The sequence below is a fragment of the Phalangium opilio genome, unplaced genomic scaffold, assembly GCF_054372755.1.
Source record: "Phalangium opilio isolate 3A_F unplaced genomic scaffold, DU_Popi_V2 ptg000017l_1, whole genome shotgun sequence".
NCBI lineage: Eukaryota > Metazoa > Arthropoda > Arachnida > Opiliones > Phalangiidae > Phalangium > Phalangium opilio.
The window spans coordinates 14,076,754-14,085,131 of record NW_028324151.1 but is presented as its reverse complement, the minus strand read 5'-3'; the positions used below and the strand labels follow the sequence as shown (position 1 = coordinate 14,085,131).

Sequence of the window (8,378 nt, the reverse complement as noted above, 5' to 3'; positions counted from 1 at the left end):
TTTTGGACTTCCGTGGCGCAATAGTTAGCGCGTTCAGCTGTTATTCAATATATAGGTGGCTCAAGCCCACCCGGGAACGTTGGTGTTAAGTTTTACAAGTAACGTAAAAAGTCAAAATTTTCCCACAATACCTGAAGACCATTTAATTTTTGGGCTTTCGATGCGCAATGGTTAGCGCGTTCGGCTGTTAACCGAAAAATTGGTGGTTCGAGCCCACCCGGGAGCGCTGTTGTGCGGTCTCAGATGTAACGTAAAAAGCCAAAGTTTTTACACAATACCTGACGACCATTAAATTTTCGGGCTTCTGTGGCGCATTTTTTAGCGCATTCGGCTGTTATTCGAAAGGTTGGTGGTTTGAGCCCACCAGGGAGAGGTTTTGTGAGGTCTCAGATGTAACGTAAAAAGTCAGAGTTTTTCCACAATGCCTGACGAACATTTAATTTTTGGCGCAATGGTTAGCGAGTTCAGCTGTTAACCGAAAGGTTGGTGGTTCGAGTCCACCCGGGAGCGGTGTTGTGAGATCTCAAATGTAACGCTAAAAGCCAAAGTTTTTCCACAATACCTGACGACCATTTAATTTTTGGCTCCGTGGCGCAATGGTTAGCGCGTTCGGCTGTTAACCGAAAGGTTGGTGGTTCGAGCCCACCCGGGAGCGGTGTTGTGAGTTCTCAAATATAACGTAAAAAGCCAAAGTTTTTCAACAATACCTGACGACCATTTCATTTTTGGGCTTCCGTTGCGCAATGGTTATCGCGTTCATCTGTTAACCGAAAGGTTGGTGGTTCGAGCCCATTCGGGAGCGGTGTTGTGAGGTCTCAGATGTGACGTAAAAAGTCAATGTTTTTCCACAATACCTGACGACCATTCAATTTCCGGGCTTCTCTGGCGCATTTTCAGCTCGTTCGTCTGTTATAGGAAATGTTGGTGGCTCAAGCCCACCCGGGAACGTTGGTGTTAAGTTTTATAAGTAACGTAAAAAGTCATAGTTTCTCCACAATACCTGAAGACCATTTCATTTTTGGGCTTCCGTTGCGCTATGGAAAGCGCGTTCGGCTGTTAACCGAAAGCTTGGTGGTTCAAGCACACCCAGGAGCGGTGCTGTGAGGTCTCAGATGTAACATAAAAAGTCAGTGTTTTTCCACAATACCTGACGAACATTTAATTTTTGGGCTTCTGTGGCGCAATGGTTAGCGCGTTCGGTTGTTAACCGAAAGGTTGGTGGTTTCAGCCCACCCGGGAGAGGTGTTGTGGGGTCTGAGATGTAGCTTAAAAAGTCTTAAGTTTTCCACAATACCTGACAGCCATTTAATTCTTGGGCTTCCGTGGAGCAACGGTTAGCGCGTTCGGTTGTTATCCGAAAGGTTGGTGGTTCGAACTCACCCAGGAGAGGTGTTGTGGGGTCTCAGACGTGACGTAAAAAGTCAAAGTTTTCCCACAATACCTGACGTCCATTCTATTTCCGGGCTTCTGTGGCGCATTTTCAGCTCGTTCGGCTGTTATCGGAAAGGTTGGTGTTAAGTTTGATAAGTAAGGTAAAAAGTCATAGTTTTTCCACAATACCTGAAGACCATTTAATTTTTGGGCTTCCATGGCTCATTGGTTAGCGCGTTCAGCTGTTAACCGAAAGCTTGGAGGTTCGAGCTCACCCAGGAGAGGTGTTGTGGGGTCTCAGATGTAGCTTAAAAAGTCATAAGTTTTCCACAATACCTGACAACCATTGAATTTCTGAGCTTCCGTGGCTCAATGGTTAGCGCGTTCGGCTGTTAACCGAAAGGTTGGTGGTTCGAGTCCACCCGGGAGCGGTGTTGTGAGATCTCAAATGTAACCTAAAAAGCCAAAGTTTTTCCACAATACCTGACGACCATTTAATTTTTGGCTTCCGTGGCGCAATGGTTAGCGCGTTCGGCTGTTAACCGAAAGGTTGGTGGTTCGAGCCCATCCGGGAGCGGTCATGTGAGGTCTCAGATGTGACGTAAAAAGTCATAGTTTTTCCACAATACCTGAAGACCATTTAATTTTTGGGCTTCCGTGGCTCAATGGTTAGCGCGTTCGGCTGTTAACCGAAAGGTTGGTGGTTTCAGCCCACCCGGGAGAGGTGTTGTGGGGTCTGAGATGTAGCGTAAAAAGTCATAAGTTTTCCTTAATACCTGACAGCCATTTAATACTTGGACTTCCGTGGAGCAATGGTTAGCGCGTTCGTCTGTTATCGGAAATGTTGGTGGCTCAAACCCACCCGAGAACGTTGTTGTGAAGTTTTATAAGTAACGTAAAAAGTACTAGTTTTTCCACAATACCTGAAGACCATTTAATTTTTGGGCTTTCGTGGCTCAATGGTTAGCGCGTTCGGCTGTTAACCGAAAGGTTGGTGGTTCGAGTCCACCCGGGAGCGGTGTTGTGAGATCTCAAATGTAACCTAAAAAGCCAAAGTTTTTCCACAATACCTGACGACCATTTAATTTTTGGCTTCCGTGGCGCAATGGTTAGCGCGTTCGGCTGTTAACCGAAAGGTTGGTGGTTCGAGCCCATCCGGGAGTGGTCATGTGAGGTCTCAGATGTGACGTAAAAAGTCATAGTTTTTCCACAATACCTGAAGACCATTTAATTTTTGGGCTTCCGTGGCTCAATGGTTAGCGCGTTCGGCTGTTAACCGAAAGGTTGGTGGTTTCAGCCCACCCGGGAGAGGTGTTGTGGGGTCTGAGATGTAGCGTAAAAAGTCATAAGTTTTCCTTAATACCTGACAGCCATTTAATACTTGGACTTCCGTGGAGCAATGGTTAGCGCGTTCGTCTGTTATCGGAAATGTTGGTGGCTCAAACGCACCCGAGAACGTTGTTGTGAAGTTTTATAAGTAACGTAAAAAGTACTAGTTTTTCCACAATACCTGAAGACCATTTAATTTTTGGGCTTTCGTGGCTCAATGGTTAGCGCGTTCGGCTGTTAACCGAAAGGTTGGTGGTTCGAGTCCACCCGGGAGCGGTGTTGTGAGATCTCAAATGTAACGTAAAAAGCCAAAGTTTTTCCACAATACCAGACGACCATTTAACTTTTGGCTTTTTGGCGCAATGGTTAGCGCGTTCATCTGTTTACCGAAAGGTTGGTGGTTCCAGCCCACCCGGAACGTTGGTGTTAAGTTTTATAAGTAACGTAAAAAGTCATAGTTTCTCCACAATACCTGTGGACCATTTAATTTTTGGGCTTCCGTTGCGCTATGGATAGCGCGTTCGGCTGTTAACCGAAAGCTTGGTGGTTCGAGCACACCCGGGAGCGGTGCTGTGAGGTTTCAGATGTTACGTAAAAAGTCAACGTTTTTCCACAATACCTGACGACCATTCAATTTCCGGGCTTCTGTGGCGCATTTTCAGCTCGTTCGTCTGTTATCGGAAATGTTGGTGGCTCAAGTCCACCCGGGAACGTTGGTGTTAAGTTTTATAAGTAACGTAAAAAGTCATAGTTTCTCCACAATACCTGAAGACCATTTAATTTTTGGGGTTCCGTTGCGCTATGGATAGCGCGTTCGGCTGTTAACCGAAAGCTTGGTGGTTCAACCACACCCGGGAGCGGTGTTGTGAGGTCTCAGATGTGACGTAAAAAGTAAAAGTTTTCCCACAATACCTGACGACCATTCAATTTCCGGGCTTCTGTGCCGCATTTTCAGCTCGTTCGGCTGTTATCGGAAAGGTTGGTGATAAGTTCGATAAGTAAGGTAAAAAGTCATAGTTTTTCCACAATACCAGAAGACCATTTAATTTTTGGGCTTCCGTGGCTCAAGGTTAGCGCGTTCGGCTGTTAACCGAAAGGTTGGTGGTTCAAGCCCACCCGGGAGCGGTGTTGTGAGGTGTCAGATGTAACCCAAAATATAAAAGTTTTTCCAAAATACCTGACGACCATTTAATTTTTGGGCCTGAGTGGTGAAATGGTTAGCGCGTTCAGCTGTTAACCGAAAGGTTGGTGGTTCGAGCCCACCCAGGAGCGGTGCTGTGAGGTTTCAGATGTTACGAAAAAAGTCTAAGTTTTTCTACAATACCTGACGACCATTTAATTTCAGAGCTTCCGTGGCTCAATGGTTAGCGCGTTCGGCTTTTAACCGAAAGGTTGGTGGTTCGAGCCCACCCATGAGAGGTGTTGTGGGGTCTCAGATGTAGCGTAAAAAGTCATAAGTTTTCCACAATACCTGACGTCCATTTAATTTTTGGGCTTCCGGGGCGCAATGGTTATCGCGTTCATCTGTTAACCGAAAGGTTGGTGGTTCGAGCCCACCCCGGAGCGGTGTTGTGGGGTCTCAGATGTAGCGTAAAAAGTCATAAGTTTTCCAAAATACCTGACAACCATTGAATTTCTGAGCTTCCGTGGCTAAATGGTTAGCGTGTTCGGCTGTTAACCGAAAGGTTGGTGGTTCGAGCCCACCCGGGAGCGGTGTTGTGAGGTCTCAGATGTAACGTAATAAGTCAGTGTTTTTCCACAATACCTGACGAACGTTCAATTTTTGGGCTTCCGTGGCGCAAGGATTGGCGCGTTCAGCTGTTAACCGAAAGGTTTGTGGTTCGAGCCCACCCGGGAGAGATGTTGTGGGGTCTCAGATGTAGCATAAAAAGTCAGTGTTTTTCCACAATACCTGACGTCCATTTAATTTTTGGGCTTCCGAGGCGCAATGGTTATCGCGTTCATCTGTTTACCGAAAGGTTGGTGGGTCCAGCCCACCCGGGAACGTTGGTGTTAAGTTTTATAAGTAACGTAAAAAGTCAAAGTTTTTCCACAATACCTGAAGACTATTTAATTTTTGGGCTTCCGTTGCGCAATGGTTATCGCAATCATCTGTTAACCGAAAGGTTGGTGGTTCGAGCCCACCCAGGAGCGGTGCTGTGAGGTTTCAGATGTTACGTAAAAAGTCAAAGTTTTTCTACAATACCTGACGACCATTTAATTTCAGAGCTTCCGTGGCTCAATGGTTAGCGCGTTCGGCTTTTAACCGATAGTTTGGTGGTTCGAGCCCATCCAAGAGCGGTGTTGTGAGGTCTCAGATGTAACGTAAAAAGTCAGTGTTTTTCCACAATACCTGACGAACGTTTAATTTTTGAGCTTCCGTGGCGCAATGGTGTGCGCTTTCGGCTGTTAACCGAGAGGTTGGTGGTTCGAGCCCATCCGGGAGCGGTGTTGTGAGGTCTCAGATGTGACGTAGATGGTCATAAGTTTTCCAAAATACCTGACGACCATTCAATTCCCGGGCTTCTGTGGCGCATTTTCAGCTCGTTCCTTTGTTATCGGAAAGGTTGGTGGTTCAAGCCCAACCGGGAACGTTTGTGTTAAGTTTTATAAGTAACGTAAAAAGTCATAGTTTCTCCACAATACCTGTGGACCATTTAATTTTTGGGCTTCCGTTGCGCTATGGATAGCGCGTTCGGCTGTTAACCGAAAGCTTGGTGGTTCGAGCACACCCGGGAGCGGTGCTGTGAGGTTTCAGATGTTACGTAAAAAGTCAACGTTTTTCCACAATACCTGACGACCATTCAATTTCCGGGCTTCTGTGGCGCATTTTCAGCTCGTTCGTCTGTTATCGGAAATGTTGGTGGCTCAAGTCCACCCGGGAACGTTGGTGTTAAGTTTTATAAGTAACGTAAAAAGTCATAGTTTCTCCACAATACCTGAAGACCATTTAATTTTTGGGGTTCCGTTGCGCTATGGATAGCGCGTTCGGCTGTTAACCGAAAGCTTGGTGGTTCAACCACACCCGGGAGCGGTGTTGTGAGGTCTCAGATGTGACGTAAAAAGTCAAAGTTTTCCCACAATACCTGACGACCATTCAATTTCCGGGCTTCTGTGCCGCATTTTCAGCTCGTTCGGCTGTTATCGGAAAGGTTGGTGATAAGTTCGATAAGTAAGGTAAAAAGTCATAGTTTTTCCACAATACCAGAAGACCATTTAATTTTTGGGCTTCCGTGGCTCAAGGTTAGCGCGTTCGGCTGTTAACCGAAAGGTTGGTGGTTCAAGCCCACCCGGGAGCGGTGTTGTGAGGTGTCAGATGTAACCCAAAATATAAAAGTTTTTCCAAAATACCTGACGACCATTTAATTTTTGGGCCTGAGTGGTGAAATGGTTAGCGCGTTCAGCTGTTAACCGAAAGGTTGGTGGTTCGAGCCCACCCAGGAGCGGTGCTGTGAGGTTTCAGATGTTACGAAAAAAGTCTAAGTTTTTCTACAATACCTGACGACCATTTAATTTCAGAGCTTCCGTGGCTCAATGGTTAGCGCGTTCGGCTTTTAACCGAAAGGTTGGTGGTTCGAGCCCACCCATGAGAGGTGTTGTGGGGTCTCAGATGTAGCGTAAAAAGTCATAAGTTTTCCACAATACCTGACGTCCATTTAATTTTTGGGCTTCCGAAGCGCAATGGTTATCGCGTTCATCTGTTAACCGAAAGGTTGGTGGTTCGAGCCCACCCCGGAGCGGTGTTGTGGGGTCTCAGATGTAGCGTAAAAAGTCATAAGTTTTCCAAAATACCTGACAACCATTGAATTTCTGAGCTTCCGTGGCTAAATGGTTAGCGTGTTCGGCTGTTAACCGAAAGGTTGGTGGTTCGAGCCCACCCGGGAGCGGTGTTGTGAGGTCTCAGATGTAACGTAATAAGTCAGTGTTTTTCCACAATACCTGACGAACGTTCAATTTTTGGGCTTCCGTGGCGCAAGGATTGGCGCGTTCAGCTGTTAACCGAAAGGTTTGTGGTTCGAGCCCACCCGGGAGAGATGTTGTGGGGTCTCAGATGTAGCATAAAAAGTCAGTGTTTTTCCACAATACCTGACGTCCATTTAATTTTTGGGCTTCCGAGGCGCAATGGTTATCGCGTTCATCTGTTTACCGAAAGGTTGGTGGGTCCAGCCCACCCGGGAACGTTGGTGTTAAGTTTTATAAGTAACGTAAAAAGTCAAAGTTTTTCCACAATACCTGAAGACTATTTAATTTTTGGGCTTCCGTTGCGCAATGGTTATCGCAATCATCTGTTAACCGAAAGGTTGGTGGTTCGAGCCCACCCAGGAGCGGTGCTGTGAGGTTTCAGATGTTACGTAAAAAGTCAAAGTTTTTCTACAATACCTGACGACCATTTAATTTCAGAGCTTCCGTGGCTCAATGGTTAGCGCGTTCGGCTTTTAACCGATAGTTTGGTGGTTCGAGCCCATCCAAGAGCGGTGTTGTGAGGTCTCAGATGTAACGTAAAAAGTCAGTGTTTTTCCACAATACCTGACGAACGTTTAATTTTTGAGCTTCCGTGGCGCAATGGTGTGCGCTTTCGGCTGTTAACCGAGAGGTTGGTGGTTCGAGCCCATCCGGGAGCGGTGTTGTGAGGTCTCAGATGTGACGTAGATGGTCATAAGTTTTCCAAAATACCTGACGACCATTCAATTCCCGGGCTTCTGTGGCGCATTTTCAGCTCGTTCCTTTGTTATCGGAAAGGTTGGTGGTTCAAGCCCAACCGGGAACGTTTGTGTTAAGTTTTATAAGTAACGTAAAAAGTCATAGTTTCTCCACAATACCTGAAGACCATTTAGTTTTTGAGCTTCCGTTGCGCTAAGGATAGCGCGTTCGGCTGTAAACCGAAAGGTTGTTGGTTCGAGCCCATCCGGGAGCGGTATAGTGAGGTCTCAGATGTAACGTAAAAAGCAAAAGTTTTTCCACAATACCTGACGACCATTTAATTTTTGGGCTTCCGTGGTGCAATGGTTAGCGCGTTCGGCTGTAAACCGAAGGGTTGGTGGTTCGAGCCCATCCGGGAGCGGTGTTGTGAGGTCTCAGATGTGACGTAAAATGTCAAATTTTTTCCACAATACCTGACGACCATTTAATTTCTGAGCTTCCGTGGCGCAAGTTTTATCGCGTTCATCTGTTAACCGAAAGGTTGGTGGTTCGAGCCCATTCGGGAGCGGTGTTGTGAGGTCTCAGATGTGACGTAAAAAGTCAATGTTTTTCCACAATACCTGACGACCATTCAATTTCCGGGCTTCTCTGGCGCATTTTCAGCTCGTTCGTCTGTTATCGGAAATGTTGGTGGCTCAAGCCCACCCGGGAACGTTGGTGTTAAGTTTTATAAGTAACGTAAAAAGTCATAGTTTCTCCACAATACCTGAAGACCATTTCATTTTTGGGCTTCCGTTGCGCTATGGAAAGCGCGTTCGGCTGTTAACCGAAAGCTTGGTGGTTCAAGCACACCCAGGAGCGGTGCTGTGAGGTTTCAGATATTACGTAAAAAGTCAAAGTTTTTCCACAATACCTGACGAACATTTAATTTTTGGGCTTCTGTGGCGCAATGGTTAGCGCGTTCGGCTGTTAACCGAAAGGTTGGTGGTTCGAGCCCATCCGGGAGCGGTGTTGTGAGGTCTCAGATGTAACATAAA

The 8,378-nt window shown here is 46.5% G+C and overlaps 1 non-coding gene across 1 annotated transcript; it reads left to right on the top strand.

The window, feature by feature from the left end:
• Positions 1–7,689: 7,689 nt before the first annotated feature.
• Positions 7,690–7,762, top strand: TRNAY-GUA (transfer RNA tyrosine (anticodon GUA)). Its single transcript has one exon. It is a non-coding gene; the product is annotated as a tRNA-Tyr (tRNA).
• The last annotated feature ends 616 nt before the right edge of the window (positions 7,763–8,378 follow it).